This window comes from Stomoxys calcitrans, chromosome 3 (assembly GCF_963082655.1).
Source record: "Stomoxys calcitrans chromosome 3, idStoCalc2.1, whole genome shotgun sequence".
NCBI lineage: Eukaryota > Metazoa > Arthropoda > Insecta > Diptera > Muscidae > Stomoxys > Stomoxys calcitrans.
Genome location: NC_081554.1, coordinates 105,667,401 through 105,684,003, shown reverse-complemented (window position 1 = coordinate 105,684,003; position 16,603 = coordinate 105,667,401). Strand labels below are relative to the sequence as shown.

Genomic DNA, 16,603 nt, shown 5'->3' with positions numbered 1-16,603 from the left:
CATAAATAACCTATTACGTAAACTAAGTGAGGAAATATGCAGACGATGTTGTAATACTTCTTAAGGGTAAGGATCTGAACCAGCTATGCAGGCTAGACCTAGGGGTCTCAATGTTAACCCAGAGAAGACAGAAATATGCCTATTCACAATAAAGACGAAGGTGAGCCAATTTTACGCGCCTCAATAAAACGGTTTCGATATCTGACAAGGTCAAGTTTCTTAGGAGTGATCTTGGATAGGAAACTTAATTGGAAGTGTTTCTTAGGTTTTATGTCCATAGTGACATGGGGCGGAATAATATCTGCACCCTCTAACCTTATATCTTCAACCTAACCTGACCTTATTAGCGAAATGTTCCTGCTTAAAACAGCGACAGTTTGAATTTGTTTTAATACTCATATTTATCACTCATTTGGTGGGAAGGTGATTCGAAGATTTTGTACATTTTAGTACCTAAATGTACAAAAAAATCTTTTACTTGCCAGATATATAACGTCAACGTGTAAGAGCTGTAGCTCAATCCAAAAAAAAGAACCATAAAACGTACAATAGTTTTATGACCTAAATGCAATGATTTAAAAAAAGCAAAAAAAAATTTTGCTATTGAGCTCAATTCGTACAGAAGGTATCAAAAGTAAAAGTACGTTGTCTCCCGTTTCCACTGCTTCCACTGCACTGTAGATCGTCTTAGATTTTTATAAGGATCAAGAGTACATATACTTTAAAGGTTCGAAAATGGATATTTCGATGTGTTGCAAACGGAATGGCAAAATTAATATTCCCTTATCCTTTGGTGGTGGGTATAAAAATCTTGACATCGGGCATTAAAATTTAATAACCATTTTAATATTATTATCCCTCCAATCTACTGAAGTTTGAATTCAATCTTTTTTATATTGGAAGTTGTTATCGTGCATATTGGGATCAAATCAAAAAATGGAGAGTAAGGCACGCTTACTCTTTGCAACAAAAAAATTTACTTTATAGCATGTGACATATATACATTGGAGATGTATGTAAATCTGAACCGTTTTTTTTTATAAATTAACCAGTAATAAAAGACCACATTACTGCAATATTTGTAGTAATCGAGTAAATATATATATTTCAATAGTGTTCGTCTTCAAACCGAAAGAGTCACTTGTGCCAAATTTCGCGATCTGTATTTGGTACACAAATCACTATGGACAGACAGGAAGACGGGCAGGGCTAAATCGAGTCTGAAGCTGATTTTGTGTTGATCGGTATAATATTTCACTAACTTATTTGGGAAAAATTATTGAATAAAGTTACAAAAATGGCAGTTTGAAGCAGTTCTACCACGAATAGATCATCCTCTTGAGGTAGTTAACACAAAAAAACACAATTTGTTAAAATTGTGTACATGTTTATTTATGTGTACAGCAATATCATGATAAAACCCTAAATGTATACTTCACTTTTAAGGTTTTCGTTTTATAGTCGATATTCTTTGACAAATTTGAGATCACAGTTTTAAGGCTATGCAAAAGTACGTTTTTAGGGAATGAGTTAGTCACTCAGGTCACAAGGCCTGTTATGCTCTCGTAAATGTAGAACAAATGTATCGTAAATGTAATAAGTAAAAGCGTGCAAAGTTCGGCCGGGCCGAATCTTATATACCCTCCACCATGGATCGCATTTGTCGAGTTCTTTTCCCGGCATCTCTTCTTAGGCAAAAAAGGATATAAGAAAATATTTGCTCTGCTATTAGAGAGATATCAAGATATGGTCCGGTTTGGGCCACTATTAAATTATATGCTGGAGACCAGATCGGTTTATATGGCAGCTATGTAAAATGTGAATTAGAATTACGCCGTTTTGGGGGATCAAGAAGTAAAATAGAGAGATCGATTAATATGAGAGCTGTATCGGGCTATACACCGATTCAGACCATAATAAACACGAATGTTGATGGTCATGAGAGAATCCGTCGTACAAATTTTTAGGAAAATCGGATAATAATTGCGACCTCCAGAAGCTCAAGAAGGTAAAATCCCAAACGAGTTTATATGCCAGCTATATCAGGTTATGAACCGATTTGAACCTTATTTGACACAGTTGTTGGAAGTAAGAATAAAATACGTCATGCAAAATTTCAGCCAAATCGGATAGGAATTGCGCCCTCTAAAAGTTCAAGAAGTCAAGTCCCCAGATCGGTTTATATGACAGCTACATCAGGTTATTAACTGATTTGAACCATACTTGGCACAGTTCTTGGATATCATAACAAAACACGTCGTCCAAAATTTCATTCCATTCGGATAAGAATTGCGCACTCTAGAGGCTCAAGAAGTCAAGACCCAAGATCGGTTTATATGGCAGCTATATCAGGTTATGGACCGATTTGAACCATACTAGGCGCAGTTGTTGGATATCATAACAAAACACGTCGTGCAAAATTTCATTCCCATCGGATAAGAATTTTGTTATAACATATATCTTACTTTTTCATTTTCTCTTCACAGCAGGTCAGGCTGGGCACCTTTTCAGGGTGGACTACTTTTTTTGGTTTTGAAATTTCTTCAAACTTCAAATTTTATCAGCTGACACGAAACGGTACGTAAAATTTTTTTACTGATAGCCTGTTTGTAGATTTCGGACAATAATCCAGACGAACAAACAACTACCGCTTAAAATCGAATCTTTTTCGGTTTGTGTATGTCGAATTCAATTTCTCGCCTGCACATACGGAAGTCAATGTTTTCATTTTCACATGCTCAATATTTGGGAATGCCATAGGGGTGGTTTTTCGATTTCTCCTAATCTACTACCAATTTGTATGTACGATTATGCAACTAAGTTGTAATTTCTTTATTTCAATTACATACACAAGTTCAAAGCATTGTTAGCATAAAAAATTGTGATGTGTTTAATAAAAAACAAATGGAATCATTTATTGGCGTATACTTTCTTTGGCGGATGAGGACGAGCCCAACATTCTACAACTACTTCAAGGTAGCGCGGCACGGGATAACTATTAGCACCACACAGGCTGGAACTTTGAGCTTCAAACAGTGTAGTGTAAATCGTTGTTACGAGAAGCTTGACTGCGACCTACCGGTCTCATCCACAGGTTGCGGATAGTGGTGTCCTTTATACGGAGTAGCTGCAACTACAGTCGCGGACAATCGACGGTATCGAGTGAAGAGTCTCAATGAGAAGCCGGGGGGCTCCGGTTCTTCCAAAAATAATGAGGGCCAATGATGCTCAATATGACAAGTAGAGTTTTTGGTGCCAATGACCATCGTGTTCCCGCGGCGATCCCGGAACGAGCATTCTCATCTAAGGAGCTTGACAAAGATCGCCACCTCCACACACAGACATGTGGCGACAACAACAGCAAAAAAAACCTCGAGGCACAAAGAAACAATTTTAATTGTGTCCACATTTGTAGAAGTACGCTAAAGAGATATATCCGTAAAATGTTATAGGTTTTTACTTTCCATTTTTGCTAAAACAAAATCTATCTCGAAAGCAAATTATCAAGTGACTGGTTTTGACATATGCTTCGCATTGTTGACAACTATTACGCTATGCATGAACCCAGTTTTGTATGGGAATGCTTACGTTTTTGTTCGGCTTGTCTTTCGATAAATTCTTCGGTTAAAAGAGATACACAAACCCAAACGTTTTTTTTTTCGTTTGCACGCCGAATATGACAAACAGGCTATGAATTATACTTCCCGGTTAAGGTCGAAAGGCGTTCGGTAATCGTTTGCATGTGTTTTCATAAAGCAAAACAAAACAGCTGACACGTTTGCCTACATTTACGGTATGCTTACGAAAGCATAACCAGGCCTTTATTCGTTCGTTTAGGTTGACAGTGTTACATGTACATGTTTAACAGGTGCCGCCTGTCAAAATTGTTTTTTTTTTGCGATTTGCTTAAAATTGGTTATTTAAAGAATAATTTTGCATCAGCGAGCGCTTATATATTTATCGATTATATGTAACTCTTTATGCCCTAGACTAGAATTTATATAGGTACTTATGATAGAATATCTATTCATTTTGAAAGTGTTTATACACGTAGAGATTCGGCATTTGGAAACTTTTATTAGTGATCATTTCGATCGCATAGGTGACTGTGTATATATCACATATTCTTCAAAAAGTACATACAATATATACTAGACCAGTAAATGTGGGGATAAATATATTTATTTAAGCTCACTCATGCTAAATTACATCCAATTTTAGGAAAACCTCTAAAAAAATTGGGCCCGACTTTTGTTGAATACTACTTGTAACTGCAATATAATTGAAAAATGGGGTCATTATTGTTAGCGACATCTGTGATCTAAAAGTCTCAATCTAAATACTGTATCATTACATAATGTAGGTCTTTCCGTTGTTCCGGCGTCGTTATTTATGACGTTTTGTAAAAATTCGGCAAATGTATTCCTCTACAGAGCTATGAAAACATCGAAATATAACACATCGAACGTCGTTATTTAGACGTTATTTGATAGATTCGGCAAACGAAAATATAATAAAAGCGACAGATCAACGAAATCTGGCGCTTTTGGGCTGCCAGATGTCGTTAGTAAAAAAGGGCTTCATTTTACAAGTAGTGGCCAAAAAGGACCCAATGTTTTTAGCGATTTTCCTACAATTTGATACAACGTAGGAGACAGAGGAGTATGCACCGGCAGCGCAATCGGGCGATAGTGCAGAATGCTGGAAGGGATAGAACTGACATTCCATGCACTTCTACGGAAGCTGGAAAGAGAATCAGATCTCCCGAAGAGCATAACACTGCTAAAATGGTGAAAAAGAAAAAACTCCCCGCTTTCAAGTACTCTGGGAAGTCCAAGCCAGCCATCCCGCAATGACGACTCCAGACAGTTTCCAGAGGAGGTAGACAAAGTCGGAAAAGTAACGAAGGAAGCGCGCCCGGCAATCTTCATGGAGGACTGAGACTTCCAAAAAGAGCCCACAGCCATCACGGAAGGCGAAGATGGTATCTGAGAAAGGTATACAGCCCCCCTTCTTCGCCGGAGGGGCAAGGAAGCACAACAGAGATGAGATGACTTATGCAGTCAATATCGGCTGTGCATCCAGTAGAATTCCACCCAATCGGCGGTCTCAGATGAGCCATTTGGTAAACGATCGAGTTATTGAACATGTATTGAACTCTGAAGGGAGTCCATCCTTTCATATTATGAGCTGTGAGTATAGAGAGGACATCTTAACGCTGCGTTTTCCGTCAGCGGAACGAATTTATACCGTCAAAAAGCTTGCTGAAAGTATCTACACTCCCGGGGCGCTAAGCTCGTCCTTGTGAGAATGATGGACATCCACACAGCTCACAAAGGCAACGGTTTTCATCAAGGATGTGGCCGGCAAAATCACGACGAATCGGAAAGCATGATGGAAGTTTTAAACAAGCAAAACCAAGATTTGGCTATGGGGAAATGACAGGTTTTTCACAGGGAGCAAAAGGAGGAAGGAACTCTAACTCTGGCAAGTTAATCTAAGACTAAAGGCACGCGTACTACGGGGCCATGGTCCCCTTTTTCACGATTGGGAAAACAAGGATAGGCAAATGTCTTCATATTGAGCCATCAGGCGGTTTAAGGTCATCCATATAAACCTCCACCGGAGCGAGACAGCTAATCACGCTCAGTTGGAGAAAATCAGCAAGGCAAGATTCATATTGCCTAAATTCAGGAGCCATGGACGACTCGAACCAAAGTTTCTGGATTGAACTGTATTAACTACCATTTATTCTATTCTAACACTGGTACTCGACCGAGCTGCGATTCGCAACATTGGGAAAGAGGTCCGCAGACTTTTTAATAGAGCGCGTCTAAAAAAATCGGTTTATTAGGATGTGTATTACATACGGCTCAAAGAATACCATGAGATTACCAGACGGGCAAAACGTGCCAGTGACGCCGCCAAAATGAAAAAGTTTCTCTCCAAAAACCCCTTTCCAAACTGAAACGTTAGTAGACGACATGGGAGTAAGAGCAGAAACAACGGAATACATGTTGATGCTTTTGATGAAAACGCATATTCCACAGGATACGACGGAACTCACGGACCCACCGGAATCTTGGAATAATGAGGTTGATCGAAGGTTTATCATAACAGAATTTATGGTCTAGGAAGCCTTGAGGAGCTTCAAAACATTTAAGTCACCCGGACCTGATGGAATATATCCGGCGTTACTACAAAAGGAGGCCGACTATCTGGCACCTCATCCCTCATCTGGCACCTCATCCCTCATCTGACCATTTTTTTTTACAACGTGCCTAGGTCTTGCATGTAATCCGAAAGCCTGGCAGGAAGCAAGATAAGGTCGGTGGAGACTGCCTGTACGAGGTCGATGCCGAGACGTAGACATTGGCGGTTTTCATTGACATCGAGGGGGCGTTTAATAATATGCGGACCGACACACTGATCCAATCCTTCGACCAATACCGGGTGGACCGGGTCCTTAGAGACTGGATAAACCATATGCTAAGGAACATTTGGATGAATTGAGGGTCCCATGACCTAAATATATGGGAGAAGGTTGCACAGGGAGACATTTTATCGCCACTCCTTTGGGTGACCACCATAAATAACCTATTACGTAAACTAAGTGAGGAAATATGCAGACGATGTTGTAATACTTCTTAAGGGTAAGGATCTGAACCAGCTATGCAGGCTAGACCTAGGGGTCTCAATGTTAACCCAGAGAAGACAGAAATATGCCTATTCACAATAAAGACGAAGGTGAGCCAATTTTACGCGCCTCAATAAAACGGTTTCGATATCTGACAAGGTCAAGTTTCTTAGGAGTGATCTTGGATAGGAAACTTAATTGGAAGTGTTTCTTAGGTTTTATGTCCATAGTGACATGGGGCGGAATAATATCTGCACCCTCTAACCTTATATCTTCAACCTAACCTGACCTTATTAGCGAAATGTTCCTGCTTAAAACAGCGACAGTTTGAATTTGTTTTAATACTCATATTTATCACTCATTTGGTGGGAAGGTGATTCGAAGATTTTGTACATTTTAGTACCTAAATGTACAAAAAAATCTTTTACTTGCCAGATATATAACGTCAACGTGTAAGAGCTGTAGCTCAATCCAAAAAAAAGAACCATAAAACGTACAATAGTTTTATGACCTAAATGCAATGATTTAAAAAAAGCAAAAAAAAATTTTGCTATTGAGCTCAATTCGTACAGAAGGTATCAAAAGTAAAAGTACGTTGTCTCCCGTTTCCACTGCTTTATTAATTATTTTCGTTTAACTTTCATTATCTCATATTCGGAGTTTCAGCTCTGTTACATCGCCCTGTGCGAAGTTCACCTTTTTCGTACCTAAATGTACAAATGTCCAAAAACTCTTTAGGTCTCCCAGTTAAGGTTGTCCTAGTGTACTTATGCACACATACCTCTAGTTCAATTTACAAAGAAAGTTCCGTACAACCGGCTGCCATGGGATTGACAATTTGGTACTTTTTTGTACTTAGACGTATCAATATCCTACCTTATCTCGTGCCCACGGCTTAACCCCAAAATTCGTGCAAAATGTCATGTTTCTAGCTATAGCTATATATAGTGACCAGTTAGTTTGCAATTACAAATTGCAATCAATTCAGTCGATGGATTGTTTTATTCTCCGGTTTTAGTGCTATATTTATTTTATTTACTTTAAACTTCGTTGGCTACACTTGAACTGCTGCAGCAGAAATTTGTCTAATGTTTTGCCTAATTGCATACGCCATACGTATAGTTGTGTCAATTATTTTTTATCTGCTTAAGAAGAAACGTTTCGAATTACAAAATAATATATTACATTATCCAAACTTGTTCTTAATTAGATTTGCAATCGTATGATTATAAAATGCAGAGCGAAAACCTTGTATCCAAATTTTGATAGATGTAGCTCAGTCTAAGAAGAAAGTACGAAGGATGTACGAATTTCGAAAAATTCTTCTATTCACCGGATATATATTCTATGGTACCAATTAATGCACTCCAAATATACGTTTGTCCCCTTTTTTGTACGATATATTACTATTTTCCACTTTTTTCTAAGATCGTGATAGTTTCAACCCAGTTTTATAATTCTACCTATCTACATTTGTTGGAGACCAATATCAACTTTTTCGTGCATTTTGGGACTAAAAAGTACGAATTTTGAAAATCATTTCATTTCCGTTTGCCCTCTTCAAACATTTACAAGTTTCGTAAAAAGTACAAATACTTTTGAGTACGTAAGCGTATGTATATCACAAAAATCCGCCTTATCTCGTGCTTCCGACCCTAGACTAACATTTGTGCCCAACTTCATGATTATAGTCTTAGCCGTTTGCGCTGGGTAGTGATCAGTCAGACAATCACGCGTTCTATTTATATATAGAGACAAGCATACTCCCGGTCGCTCCCCATCCCCTATGCAACTTCCAATGTCAAGGTGTAGCTGTATCCAATTTTGAGAGGTGTAGCTCAATCCGTAGAGCAATTACCATTTTGTACGTTTTAATACCTAGATGTACGAATTTCAAAAAAATCTCCAAGTCACCCGATATATACCGTCGATGAGTAACCAAATCCCAATTTTAAAATCTTTAGCTCTACCTATCTGCGTTCATTTAGTACTTTGTGGTATCAAAATGTAGGATTTGTCATTTAGTCACCCAACAAAAATTTCCTACATGCCAAAATTCAGAACTTTAGCTCAATCCGTAAAGAAAGTACGAAATGGTGCCAATTACGGTACTAAACGTACTTTTTCCGATTGTTTTATAGCTTTCTATAGGTGGCATTCATTTGCAAAATTCAACTTTTTACAAATAACGTCCTAAATGACATAAAATTAAAAATTTTCCGGCAAATGTCTACAATAATGCTTTAGATATTTGCTTTTTAAAGTATCGGTAGTGCCGATTCCGGGTTCGCCTTGATTAAGGTTAAGGTTAAAAGCAAAGAGTTATCAATTATAATAATATCCCTCTGATCGTGATGTTGTGAACTGCATTATCCACTTTGGGAAATGCATTATGCCCACTAATCTTGGTCACTGGTCATCCCGTATTTTTCGTTTAAATTCCCTCTTATATATTAATACCCCTTTGAATACAGCAATGCAAATGCTGCATTCATAATCAGAAAAATATTAGCATCAAACTCAATATTGCCCATATTTTGTTCAGTTTTTATGCAAAGCATAATTTCAGGCATTTAATTTAATTGCTTTAACGTAGAGCAAGATTATCATAGAACATTTTCAATATCGATAGATAGTGCGGTTCTCCTTGTCAAAGAGTTGTATAAAACGATGAACTAAAAAGAATGAAAAATGTCTTGAGGTTGAAAACTGCATTACTCTCAAGTTGCACACTGATCCTGGTCACTGGCCATCCCGTTTTTTTCGCTTAAAATCCCTCTTTGATACTGAATACCAAATTAGTTAAATTTTCTGTTATCGCTTATAAACGATTTTCGTTAAAACACTTTACTGTATTTGACTACAGATGTCGTTAATAAATTACAAATGCATCCTGATTGATAGCAGAGTGATAGTTGACGGCGGTTGATAACAGATGTCTATAGTCGAAAGAAACCCGATCACTTTTAGCGAATTGTACCAAATGAGACCTCTAACTGTGTTCTCATAAATTCATAAATAGATACTGGGACACTAATATGAAGATTTTCAGGTTTTCTTTGGTTTCTCCAATGTTATCGACGCCTGTGGATATTGCAGTTCAAGTGCTACTATTAGATGTTAGATGTATTCAGTACATTTAATTTTACATTACAAGTAGTGGTTGCAGGTAGTGCAACGGGCAGTCGATATCAGATGTTCTAGTCGAAAGACATTCAATCACTTTTTATGAGTTTTTTTGATAGCACTGAGTTCCTCGTGGAAATAAAAAATCTTAATTCATATTTGTAACGTAACTTACGAAATCATAGATTTAATTATCAGTTTAAAAATATATTAAATTGTGTAAGTTTATAAATTTAATGATTTTAAAAATTTAAAATTAAAAAAAATTAAATTAAAACTATTATTTTTAAGTTGTAATGTTTTGGGTCCTCTTAAGAAACGTCAAGAATTTATACATGTATGTGAACATTTTCTATATATTGCACTATTTATTCCTTAATCTTGACAAGAGCTTGGAATGGTTGATTATCGTTTTGTGGCGTATACGTGTTGGTCAACAATAAAATTTACGGCGACAATAATTCGCAATGGTGCGCTTAGAACCGCCAAAGGTTAGACTGGTGGTGTTTGGGAGATGCTATTCCCTTTTATCTCTCTCGCGGAAAAAAACTTTAAATAAAATATCCTTGGGAGGAATTAGAGATAAACGCTCCCAATTCCTGAAAACGGAAAACTGGTCTCTAGTTTTTAAAATAATAATATGTCCAATATATTTACAATACCTCCCAGAAATATATAATAGCTTCCAATTTATTATTTGCAGTCCTAGCCGCAGCGAAATTGTCAATTCAAAAAATAAATTTCTACGAGAAGAACCAAAAATTATTTGACACAAAAAAATATCTTGCCTTTTAATCAACGATATAAACAGCCTGAAGTTTTCTTTCAAATAAAAAATATTTTCTGTACATACTCGTACAAATCAATTGAAAACAAAAGCCTACTCGATAAGAATATTTATCTAACATGCAGAGTAGCTTTGACCCAAAATCAGGCTTTGTGAGTTATAACTTGCAACGGCTGTTCAACCTTTCTAGGACCATATATCCTTTGCATGATAAATTCCTATATTACCACTTTCTATATCTCGAAGTTCATAATTTACCTGTCCTATACGTCGAAGCACCTCCGCATTTATACCTACCGAAGCTAATTTACTATTAAAATATGAACTCTGAGTAAAACTCCTCCTGACGACCTTTTGTCCAACGGTAAATTCCTTCTTTCTCGATTGCAAATTATATAATCGAGCATTGTTCTCGTAAGCGGTATGAACTCTTTTCTGGATTTGATCTCTCAATAAAAAAATTATTGATTGGCCAAAGACAATTTGATACGGTGTCTTTCTAGTCGTCTGGTGAATACTATATCCTAACGCTCAATTTATACTATCCAGATAAACGTTCCAGTCTCGTTGATCATGCCAAATATATGACCGCAACACTTAGTTTATCAAACGATTCACACGGTTACTGGCGTTGGCTTGTGAACTGTGAACAGCTGTGAAAATATGCTTAACACCATATTTCTCCAAAAATTTCTGAAAATCCTTATTTCGGAATTGTGTTCCATTATAAGTAAGTACCGTTACGGGTACATCGAAACAATGGAAATTTTCCTTATGTAAATAATCAAAAAAGTAAATTTGGAAAAATGATCCAAAATTATCAATATCCCAATAAATCCTTTCCTAGTCCTGGGAAGTGGTCCGATAAGGTCAATATAAAATCTTTGAAACGGTCGCTCCGTCTGAATGAACTGTCCCAATGGAGGCCTCATAGTTGTCGTTGGAGTCTTTGACGTCTTACACAAGTCAAAATTCTGAATATAATCCCGTACGTCAGTGCATAACCTAGGCCAATAAAAATAACGCCTTACCCTTTCTAGGGTTTTGAAATTTCCACCATGCGCTGAATTAGGCAAATTATGTGCAGTGTGAATCACATCTTTTCTCAGCAGTTGGCACAAATAGTTTCCAAGAATTAGATTCGTCGGAATGACCCTCAGAAAATTTGGTGCGTTTATAAATAAATTTGTCAAAGATTTTAAAATCTGGTAAGTCGTTCTTTTCCAATTCTGTTCTCAATTTTGAATATTCAGTGGACTCAAATGCTTTAGAGTCAAGGTCGATCGCTGGTAATATTTCCAAATCAATTTCTTCGATAAAGTCCTAGCCTTCATGAACTCGGGATAACATATCGGGTACAACATTCTCTTTTCCACTGCGGTGTTCGATGGTGAAATCAAAATGTTGCAATTCCAAAGACCATCTGGCTAAACGACCCGATAAGTCTCGCTGTCCCATTAGCCATTTAGGGTTTGCGTGGTCTGTAACGACTTTAAACTCTTGCATCTCGATGTATGCCCTAAACTTTTGAACAGCTAACACGACCGCCAAGCATTCAAGCTCTGTAATGGTGTAATTCTTTGTGCCTTGTTCAGTTTTTTCGACATGTACGCAATGGGTCGTTCATTCCCGTCTTTATTTTTTTGAGCCAAAACAGCTTCAACCCCATACGTGGTAGCGTCGCACTGAAGAACAAAGGGTTCATTGTAATTTGGGTGAATCATTACCCGTGCACTTGTCAGTTTATCCTTTAATTCATCAAAAGCATGACCACTGACCATTTATATTGCCTTCTCTTGGTCAGTAGTTCTGTGAATGGGTACGTAATGGTAGAGAAATTGCGTATAAAACGCCTGTACCAACTCGTCATACCCAAGAATCTTTTATGTTCCTTGATTGTCCTGGGAGGCGGAATTTCCTTTATCGCACTCACTTTCTCCTCATCAACTAGCAAAGTTCCATTACCGACAATGTAGCCGAGATACTTTTCTCTGGATAATTCAAAGCTACTTTTACTCACATTTATAGTGAGACCTGCCTAATGAAGATGTGTGGCGACTTCCATCAAATGTTTCAGGTGTTCGTCAAAATCCCTGGAGACAACGAGCAAGTCGTCCAAATATACAAAGACCAAAGATCCATAAGCCTACACAATGTCTGCGGCGCATTGCACAGTGCGAGTGGCATTCTTGTAACTTGATAGAGTGGCCGATTCTGTACTGTGAACGCTGTTTTCGACTTGGAACCTTCCTCCAGTTTGACTTGCCAAAAGCATCCTTCAAGTCAATTTTCGAGATACAGTATTCTGGAGGAATTCTTGCCAGCAGCCCATCAATATTTGGAATAGGATATGCATCCTTTACAGTGGCCAAGTTTAGTTTTCTACTGTCCACGCACATTCTTACCTTTCCTGGTCACAACGACCACTACCGGAGATGACCAGGGGGAACTCGGTGCTTCCTCAACAACACCCAATGCGATCATTCTGTCCATTTCTTTGCAAAGCAGTTTCTCGTTGTTTCACAGGTTTGGCGTCTCCAGTGTCTTTCATATGTTCGATTAATGTCGTACAGCGAAGACCCTCTACTTCGGAATCTGGAAATACTGACACTACCTTATCAAGCTTCCTTTGTTGTTTGTCCGTAAGAACAAGTTTGCCTGGCCGAATGCGTTCCAGAAGTTGTATCCACATATGATATTTTGTCGTATGGATGGTACTACCAAAAATTCTATCGACTTAACCTGACCTTGAAATTTAATCTCAATGGTAACTGTTCCCAACACGCACTGACTCTTACCGTCCGCTGTATTAACCTTGCCAATACATTTACAAATTCCATTCCATTCCTATACCTTGTCGGTAAGTTTACCGCCAATTACACTCTTATTGGCACCACTGTCTAATAGTGCTAGATAATTATCGTCATGAATCCTTAAATTTATAAATGGTCTACTGTCTGACTCAAGGTCAATGATTGGAGATATCATACACAATTTGTATGACTTCATTTTTGAATAGTATTGTCGGATGCGTCTGGATGATCTAATTTTTCTTTTACTTCCGTTAAAAATTTTTGCTCGAACTTCCTGGCATTTCTTCAAACGTAAATGGTATGGTCTCTGCAGTGGTATACTGGTCGAGCGTCGTTGTCATTTCCATCCACAGGTTTCCGAAAGGTGTTTTCATGATGTTCGAATGTCCGCTCTCCTACTGACGAACATCCCTATGTCCGTTTCCCTGCTTCCTACCTGTGCACTTCAGACAAGTCGGTTTGTAATTGTCCTTGAGACCGCATCCGTAGCAGAAAATAATCCTAGGCAGTCACAGAAAGTATTGCGTAGAAGAATTTCACACAAGTCATCGTCTGAAATAAGGTTCCTTAGGCGATCTGTCCAAATACTCATCGAAGACTTCGTTAGGTCTTTGTTTACGCTTACGTATATCCTCCAAAATCAGAGTAATCGACTTTATAATTTTTTTCTCAAAGCATTAGTAAGAGAAGGCCAGTCTATCTGATCATTCTGACGATGATACCGCCAGTACCATTCTAAAGTTTTACATTCGAATAAACTATTTATATGCATGTTTGCTCAAGAGTTCAAAGTCTCCTCTCAAATTAGTTGTAGCCAAAATATTTATTGTATATAAAATCTCATATATTGGCATCTGATTGTCAAATCCTGTTACGAATTATATTTAAAACTTTCTCCGTTAATAACGGTTCACTAAAATTGTCCGAACCAGTCGTGATAGAAGGAAAATGTCTGCCGTTATCGACTACAGAAGATGTATCCGGTCTATTTTGTACATTTCTCACGTCAGGGTTTATATTCAAATTCGAATTGAAATTTTGAACTACCATTTGTAATTCCGAAGAAACTAGATTTCTAATTTCACTTCGAAAGTTTTTTAACGATTCGGAAATCATTTGTGTATATCTAATGCCAGCATCGCCAGATCCGTCTACAATACTATTTGCATTTGGGGTATTTACCCGCCTTCTTGCAGTAGCACCTCGCGTGTTACGTGCAATTGCATCATTTTCACTCATATCAATCGTAAAACTAACATTCGTCGGTTCTTAAATTTCCAACAAATTTTCAGGACTTTGCGTAAATGGCATACTTAAAATATATTAAATAATAAAATAACAATAAATTAATCCACTACTAAACTCTGTTTTAATATTAGCACAATCATAAAAAAATAAATATTTACCAGTACTACTAAATGAAAAACAAACTAAAAACATAATACATAAACAAATTAATTAACAGGTATGCTAAAAACGAGATTCTCCCATAAAATATAATTCCCAAGTCAAGCAATTCGCCTAATGCTAATGTGAGTCAAAGTCCGAAATAATACCCAAACCATTAATCAAATATGTAATTTAGTAAGATAGAAAACCAAAACAACTGTGAGTAAATTATCGATAATCCCCAATAACAAAAATCTCAAACAAAATTACAAACTACAACAAATGTCAGGACATTTTCGTATGGTGTAGAAACCAGAGTCTAATACAAAGCTTCTAATATCCATGTACGCAAATATCCAACCAAAAATAAATAAGAAAAAGAAAAAATAGAATATCAAAGTCAGTCCACATTATCACGGAAAAGATGATACGGGAAAAAATAAAAGTGATAGGAAAGATATCAGCAGTACTGATTGGCAAAGAGGACAAGATGTTGGCGCCTCTTGCGTTCTACACCCACCTTTCCAATGTTATCCATTTTAATGTTCTTGGATAACCCACGTTGATTGCGCTAACCCAACACTGAGTTCCTCGTGGAAATAAAAAAAAACTTAATTCATATTTGTAACGTAACTTACAAAATCATAGATTTAATTATCAGTTTAAAAAAATATTAAAATGCGTAAGTTTATAAATTGAATGATTTTAAGATCTAATATATAGAATCAATAATCAATAATCAATAGAAATGAAAAAAATGGTTCAAGAATTGAACATTTAATTAAAACTATGATATTTAAGGTGTAATCAAAATGAAACCGGAGTAAGGGAAAACATTATGATATAAGAGAGCCATTAATGGGTAAATAAATAGTGTAGTGTAGTGTAAAAATAATGAGTAAATATTTAAACCAAAGAAAAAAAAAACGTATCCGACTTACCAGAACATTATGTCCATTGTTGACCGCAGGCCTGTCTTGTCTTTGCTGGATTCTGGTGCTTAACAAAATCAAAGTAAAATATTCACTCTTGACAGAATAAGTATTTGGTGAAACAAATTGTAGACTAGTGTATATATTGCGGTTATTCTTCGTATCCTAGCAATTGATTGAGAAGGTAACCATGACGCCCTTCTGACGATACGCTCTCAATGATAATATTGTCCTTTTTGTTTTGGGTCCTCTTAAGAAACGTCATGAATTTATATATGTATGTCAACATTTTCTTTATATTGCTCTATTTATGCCATAATCTTGACAAGAGCTTGGAATGGTAGATTATCGTTTTGTGGCCGCCAAAGGTCAGACTGGTGGTGTTTTGGACATGCTATTCCCTTTTATCTCTCTCGCGGAAAAAATAACTTTAAATAAAAAATCCTTGGGAGGAATTAGAGATAAACGTTCCCAATTCCTGAAAACGGAAAACTTGACTCTAAATTTTAAAATAATAATATGTCCAATATATTTACCTCCCAGAATATATAATAGCTTCCAATTTATTATACGCAGTCCGACCCACAGCGAAATTGTCAATTCAAAAAATAAATTTCTTCGAGAAAAACCAAAAATTATTTGACACAAAAATATCTTGCCTTTTAATCAACGATATAACCAGCCTGAAGTTTTCTTTCAAATGAAAAAAATATTTTCTGTACATACTCGTACAAATAAATTAAAAACAAATACCTACTCGATAAGAAAATTTATCTAACATGCAGAGTAGCTTCGACCTGGAGTGGAACACTTCTTACACGACTTAACAGACTCGCAAACAGATTGATTTGTTAGAAAGCCAACATAAATATCTACAAATCCAGCCTAATGTCTAATATCTAACTCACACGGTTTCCGA

At 36.9% G+C, this 16,603-nt stretch overlaps 2 long non-coding RNA genes across 3 annotated transcripts in view; both read right to left on the bottom strand.

Annotated features, from left to right (window-relative positions):
* Positions 1-16,373, bottom strand: part of LOC106093259 (uncharacterized) — a 32,183-nt gene extending 15,810 nt beyond the window's left edge. The window contains exons 1-2 of the long non-coding RNA XR_001222319.2: positions 16,221-16,373; positions 15,694-16,162 (exon numbers count right to left, since the gene is read on the bottom strand). This is a non-coding gene — a long non-coding RNA (uncharacterized LOC106093259). The remainder of the gene's footprint in view (positions 1-15,693; positions 16,163-16,220) is intronic.
* Positions 9,916-10,594, bottom strand: LOC106093258 (uncharacterized). Of its 2 annotated transcripts, none has more exons than XR_009397732.1 (2): positions 10,426-10,594; positions 9,916-10,383 (listed from the first exon to the last, which is right to left on the bottom strand). It is a non-coding gene; the product is annotated as an uncharacterized LOC106093258 (long non-coding RNA). The 2 variants fall into 2 exon arrangements; XR_001222318.2 differs by having other exon boundaries at positions 9,916-10,362.
* Positions 16,374-16,603: the final 230 nt, after the last annotated feature.